At 33.6% G+C, this 6,956-nt stretch overlaps 3 non-coding genes across 3 annotated transcripts; all 3 read left to right on the top strand.

Annotated features, from left to right (window-relative positions):
• Positions 1–2,711: 2,711 nt before the first annotated feature.
• TRNAI-UAU (transfer RNA isoleucine (anticodon UAU)) lies at positions 2,712–2,804 on the top strand. Its single transcript is given in 2 exon segments — positions 2,712–2,749; positions 2,769–2,804. It is a non-coding gene; the product is annotated as a tRNA-Ile (tRNA).
• Positions 2,805–4,216: 1,412 nt separating this feature from the next.
• On the top strand, positions 4,217–4,309 carry TRNAI-UAU (transfer RNA isoleucine (anticodon UAU)). Its single transcript is given in 2 exon segments — positions 4,217–4,254; positions 4,274–4,309. It is a non-coding gene; the product is annotated as a tRNA-Ile (tRNA).
• A 1,419-nt stretch (positions 4,310–5,728) lies between these two features.
• TRNAI-UAU (transfer RNA isoleucine (anticodon UAU)) lies at positions 5,729–5,821 on the top strand. Its single transcript is given in 2 exon segments — positions 5,729–5,766; positions 5,786–5,821. It is a non-coding gene; the product is annotated as a tRNA-Ile (tRNA).
• Positions 5,822–6,956: the final 1,135 nt, after the last annotated feature.

Raw genomic sequence — 6,956 nt, 5'->3', positions numbered from 1 at the left:
GCAAAAGACTACCTCTTTATTGGTAAAAGAGTTTCATCAATCTGTTTTGCTGCAATGTAACATGAGGGTCCACACTATTAGGTCTGGTTAGTACAATCACATTTCATGCTGGGATTTGTAAAGCAAAGAACACAAATAAACGGCTTTTCTATATCGCAACAATTAATGATTATACTAATGAAAAAATCAGTTTCACACAAAGATGTTACTAAGCCCCACTGGCCTAAAGGATAATGCACTGGCCTCCTAAGCTAGGGATTGAGGTTTCAAGTGTCATCTGGGCTTTATTTCATCCATATAATTACTGGAGATGTTCCCTTTATTCTTGCTTGATACTGCACAAATGGCTCCACCAGAAACTTTTATCTGCTTAACAATCCGGTACTGTTCAGCTTGCAAAATTATGGCCCTGTATCTAAAAGCAGACATTTATCCTGATGACATTGTGGATTAGTTTCCGGATAATTTTGCTATCTCCTGGGACAGTGGCTTCAAGTCTAATCTAGAATGCATGTTCCTTTGATGCTCATTCTCATTCTAGAAGTTATGCTTTTTTTCAATGCAGGTGACTGTCTTAATGGTATTGCATGAAATCCATATATACCAAAACATACCTATTAAGTTTTAATTGCAATTTAATATCAGAGTGGCTACAAAATAACAATGTCTATGGCAATTGCTGATGGGTTTCTTGAAGTCCTTTCATCCATGTCATCAAAAGGGTAATTTTCTGCTTTTTATATTTCTTTGGACACTGACTTTACTGACAATTTAGGTGCTACAGACCAAAAAAACAATGTTTACCTTTAAATATAGAGCACAAGTGAGATTTAAATTATTTTTATTTAAAGATACTGCACTTTTTGGTATTATAGTGTATATTTTCCCTATGCAACATTGAAGTTACATATATTTATAGCAAATATTATTTAAGATAAATAAACAGAAATTATTTATAAACAGGAATTATTTTACAATTTTGATAATATTGAACTGTACAGCAATGGCATGAATTCATTGCAATATACACCTAAGGATACATAAAACTGGGCAATAACACAAATGCACAATATAATTGATTAACTTATGATTAGAATATTACTTTTATTAGGTACTTTAGTATTGGGTGCAGTAGTTTAGTGGATTTAAAAAGTAACTAATTTAAAATTAATAAACCAAGTTAATATACTTAGTCAACTCAATGCTAAAATCACTCAACTAAAAATAATACACTTTGACCATGTGCTCCTGTGGCGCAATCGGTTAGCGCGCGGTACTTATAAGACAGTATCTGTTGAGCAAAGCCAAGGTTGTGAGTTCAAGCCTCACCTGGTGCAAATGTAATTTTTTTTCTAATGTCATCAGTTAATGATTATCATCTGCTACCTGAACATCCTGATATGAAGGCAGAAAAAAATCACAAACATGACTGTTTTTAAGGTACCAGTACACATATCTGCTTTGGTTCATATACACTGTAAACATTACTTTAGTTAGTCAACAAAATGGAATGCAAAAGACTACCTCTTTATTGGTAAAAGAGTTGCATCAATCTGTTTTGCTGCAATGTAACATGAGGGTCCACACTATTAGGTCTGGTTAGTACAATCACATTTCATGCTGGGATTTGTAAAGCAAAGAACACAAATAAACGGCTTTCCTATATCGCAACAATTAATGATTATACTAATGAAAAAATCAGTTTCACACAAAGATGTTACTAAGCCCCACTGGCCTAATGGATAAGGCACTGGCCTCCTAAGCTAGGGATTGTGGTTTCAAGTCTCATCTGCGCTTTATTTCATCCATATAATTACTGGAGATGTTCCCTTTATTCTTGCTTGATACTGCACAAATGGCTCCACCAGAAACTTTTATCTGCTTAACAATCCGGTACTGTTCAGCTTGCAAAATTATGTCCCTGTATCTAAAAGCAGACATTTATCCTGATGACATTGTGGATTAGTTTCCGGATAAGTTTGCTATCACCTGGGACAGTGGCTTCAAGTCTCATCTAGGATGCATGTTCCTTTGATGCTCATTCTCATTCTAGAAGTTATGCTTTTTTTCAATGCAGGTGACTGTCTTAATGGTATTGCAATTTAATATCAGAGTGGCTACAAAATAACAATGTCTATGGCAATTGCTGATGGGTTTCTTGAAGTCCTTTCATCCATGTCATCAAAAGGGTAATTTTCTGCTTTTTATATTTCTTTGGACACTGACTTTACTGACAATTTAGGTGCTACAGACCAAAAAAACAATGTTTACCTTTAAATATAGAGCACAAGGGAGATTTAACTTATTTTTATTTAAAGATACTGCACTTTTTGGTATTATAGTGTATATTTTCCCTATGCAACATTGAAGTTACATATATTTATAGCAAATATTATTTAAGATAAATAAACAGAAATTATTTATAAACAGGAATTATTTTACTATTTTGATAATATTGAACTGTACAGCAATGGCATGAATTCATTGCAATATACACCTAAGGATACATAAAACTGGGCAATAACACAAATGCACAATATAATTGATTAACTTATGATTGGAATATTACTTTTATTAGGTACTTTAGTATTGGGTGCAGTAGTTTAGTGGATTTAAAAAGTAACTAATTTAAAATTAATAAACCAAGTTAATATACTTAGTCAACTCGATGCTAAAATCACTCAACTAAAAATAATACACTTTGACCATGTGCTCCTGTGGCGCAATCGGTTAGCGCGCGGTACTTATAAGACAGTATCTGTTGAGCAATGCCGAGGTTGTGAGTTCAAGCCTCACCTGGAGCAAATGTAATTTTTTTTCTAATGTTAATGATTATCATCTGCTACCTGACCATCCTGATATGAAGGCAGAAAAAAATCACAAACATGACTGTTTTTAAGGTACCAGTACACACATCTGCTTTAGTTCATATACACTGTAAACATTACTTTAGTTAGTCAACAAAATGGAATGCAAAAGACTACCTCTTTATTGGTAAAAGAGTTGCATCAATCTGTTTTGCTGCAATGTAACATGAGGGTCCACACTATTAGGTCTGGTTAGTACAATCACATTTCATGCTGGGATTTGTAAAGCAAAGAACACAAATAAACGGCTTTCCTATATCGCAACAATTAATGATTATACTAATGAAAAAATCAGTTTCACACAAAGATGTTACTAAGCCCCACTGGCCTAATGGATAAGGCACTGGCCTCCTAAGCTAGGGATTGTGGTTTCAAGTCTCATCTGGGCTTTATTTCATCCATATAATTACTGGAGATGTTCCCTTTATTCTTGCTTGATACTGCACAAATGGCTCCACCAGAAACTTTTATCTGCTTAACAATCCGGTACTGTTCAGCTTGCAAAATTATGGCCCTGTATCTAAAAGCAGACATTTATCCTGATGACATTGTGGATTAGTTTCCGGATAAGTTTGCTATCACCTGGGACAGTGGCTTCAAGTCTCATCTAGGATGCATGTTCCTTTGATGCTCATTCTCATTCTAGAAGTTATGCTTTTTTTCAATGCAGGTGACTGTCTTAATGGTATTGCATGAAATCCATATATACCAAAACATACCTATTAAGTTTTAATTGCAATTTAATATCAGAGTGGCTACAAAATAACAATGTCTATGGCAATTGCTGATGGGTTTCTTGAAGTCCTTTCATCCATGTCATCAAAAGGGTAATTTTCTGCTTTTTATATTTCTTTGGACACTGACTTTACTGACAATTTAGGTGCTACAGACCAAAAAAACAATGTTTACCTTTAAATATAGAGCACAAGTGAGATTTAACTTATTTTTATTTAAAGATACTGCACTTTTTGGTATTATAGTGTGTATTTTCCCTATGCAACATTGAAGTTACATATATTAATAGCAAATATTATTTAAGATAAATAAACAGAAATTATTTATAAACAGGAATTATTTTACAATTTTGATAATATTGAACTGTACAGCAATGGCATGAATTCATTGCAATATACACCTAAGGATACATAAAACTGGGCAATAACACAAATGCACAATATAATTGATTAACTTATGATTGGAATATTACTTTTATTAGGTACTTTAGTATTGGGTGCAGTAGTTTAGTGGATTTAAAAAGTAACTAATTTAAAATTAATAAACCAAGTTAATATACTTAGTCAACTCGATGCTAAAATCACTCAACTAAAAATAATAAACTTTGACCATGTGCTCCTGTGGCGCAATCGGTTAGCGCGCGGTACTTATAAGACAGTATCTGTTGAGCAATGCCGAGGTTGTGAGTTCAAGCCTCACCTGCAGCAAATGTAATTTTTTTTCTAATGTCATCAGTTAATGATTATCATCTGCTACCTGAACATCCTGATATGAAGGCAGAAAAAAATCACAAACATGACTGTTTTTAAGGTACCAGTACACACATCTGCTTTGGTTCATATGCACTGTAAACATTACTTTAGTTAGTCAACAAAATGGAATGCAAAAGACTACCTCTTTATTGGTAAAAGAGTTGCATCAATCTGTTTTGCTGCAATGTAACATGAGGGTCCACACTATTAGGTCTGGTTAGTACAATCACATTTCATGCTGGGATTTGTAAAGCAAAGAACACAAATAAACGGCTTTCCTATATCGCAACAATTAATGATTATACTAATGAAAAAATCAGTTTCACACAAAGATGTTACTAAGCCCCACTGGCCTAATGGATAAGGCACTGGCCTCCTAAGCTAGGGATTGTGGTTTCAAGTCTCATCTGGGCTTTATGTCATCCATATAATTACTGGAGATGTTCCCTTTATTCTTGCTTGATACTGCACAAATGGCTCCACCAGAAACTTTTATCTGCTTAACAATCCGGTACTGTTCAGCTTGCAAAATTATGGCCCTGTATCTAAAAGCAGACATTTATCCTGATGACATTGTGGATTAGTTTCCGGATAAGTTTGCTATCACCTGGGACAGTGGCTTCAAGTCTCATCTAGGATGCATGTTCCTTTGATGCTCATTCTCATTCTAGAAGTTATGTTTTTTTTCAATGCAGGTGACTGTCTTAATGGTATTGCATGAAATCCATATATACCAAAACATACCTATTAAGTTTTAATTGCAATTTAATATCAGAGTGGCTACAAAATAACAATGTCTATGGCAATTGCTGATGGGTTTCTTGAAGTCCTTTCATCCATGTCATCAAAAGGGTAATTTTCTGCTTTTTATATTTCTTTGGACACTGACTTTACTGACAATTTAGGTGCTACAGACCAAAAAAACAATGTTTACCTTTAAATATAGAGCACAAGTGAGATTTAACTTATTTTTATTTAAAGATACTGCACTTTTTGGTATTATAGTGTGTATTTTCCCTATGCAACATTGAAGTTACATATATTTATAGCAAATATTATTTAAGATAAATAAACAGAAATTATTTATAAACAGGAATTATTTTACAATTTTGATAATATTGAACTGTACAGCAATGGCATGAATTCATTGCAATATACACCTAAGGATACATAAAACTGGGCAATAACACAAATGCACAATATAATTGATTAACTTATGATTGGAATATTACTTTTATTAGGTACTTTAGTATTGGGTGCAGTAGTTTAGTGGATTTAAAAAGTAACTAATTTAAAATTAATAAACCAAGTTAATATACTTAGTCAACTCGATGCTAAAATCACTCAACTAAAAATAATACAATTTGAACATGTGCTCCTGTGGCGCAATCGGTTAGCGCGCGGTACTTATAAGACAGTATCTGTTGAGCAATGCCGAGGTTGTGAGTTCAAGCCTCACCTGGAGCAAATGTAATTTTTTTTCTAATGTCATCAGTTAATGATTATCATCTGCTACCTGAACATACTGATATGAAGGCAGAAAAAAATCACAAACATGACTGTTTTTAAGGTACCAGTACACACATCTGCTTTGGTTCATATGCACTGTAAACATTACTTTAGTTAGTCAACAAAATGGAATGCAAAAGACTACCTCTTTATTGGTAAAAGAGTTGCATCAATCTGTTTTGCTGCAATGTAAAATGAGGGTCCACACTATTAGGTCTGGTTAGTACAATCACATTTCATGCTGGGATTTGTAAAGCAAAGAACACAAATAAACGGCTTTCCTATATCGCAACAATTAATGATTATACTAATGAAAAAATCAGTTTCACACAAAGATGTTACTAAGCCCCACTGGCCTAATGGATAAGGCACTGGCCTCCTAAGCTAGGGATTGTGGTTTCAAGTCTCATCTGGGCTTTATTTCATCCATATAATTACTGGAGATGTTCCCTTTATTCTTGCTTGATACTGCACAAATGGCTCCACCAGAAACTTTTATCTGCTTAACAATCCGGTACTGTTCAGCTTGCAAAATTATGGCCCTGTATCTAAAAGCAGACATTTATCCTGATGACATTGTGGATTAGTTTCCGGATAAGTTTGCTATCACCTGGGACAGTGGCTTCAAGTCTCATCTAGGATGCATGTTCCTTTGATGCTCATTCTCATTCTAGAAGTTATGCTTTTTTTCAATGCAGGTGACTGTCTTAATGGTATTGCAATTTAATATCAGAGTGGCTACAAAATAACAATGTCTATGGCAATTGCTGATGGGTTTCTTGAAGTCCTTTCATCCATGTCATCAAAAGGGTAATTTTCTGCTTTTTATATTTCTTTGGACACTGACTTTACTGACAATTTAGGTGCTACAGACCAAAAAAACAATGTTTACCTTTAAATATAGAGCACAAGGGAGATTTAACTTATTTTTATTTAAAGATACTGCACTTTTTGGTATTATAGTGTATATTTTCCCTATGCAACATTGAAGTTACATATATTTATAGCAAATATTATTTAAGATAAATAAACAGAAATTATTTATAAACAGGAATTATTTTACTATTTTGATAATATTGAACTGTACAGCAAT

Source organism: Taudactylus pleione, unplaced genomic scaffold (assembly GCF_031769625.1).
Source record: "Taudactylus pleione unplaced genomic scaffold, aTauple2 ptg000473l, whole genome shotgun sequence".
Lineage (NCBI taxonomy): Eukaryota > Metazoa > Chordata > Amphibia > Anura > Myobatrachidae > Taudactylus > Taudactylus pleione.
This window is presented reverse-complemented; position numbering and strand designations above follow the sequence as displayed.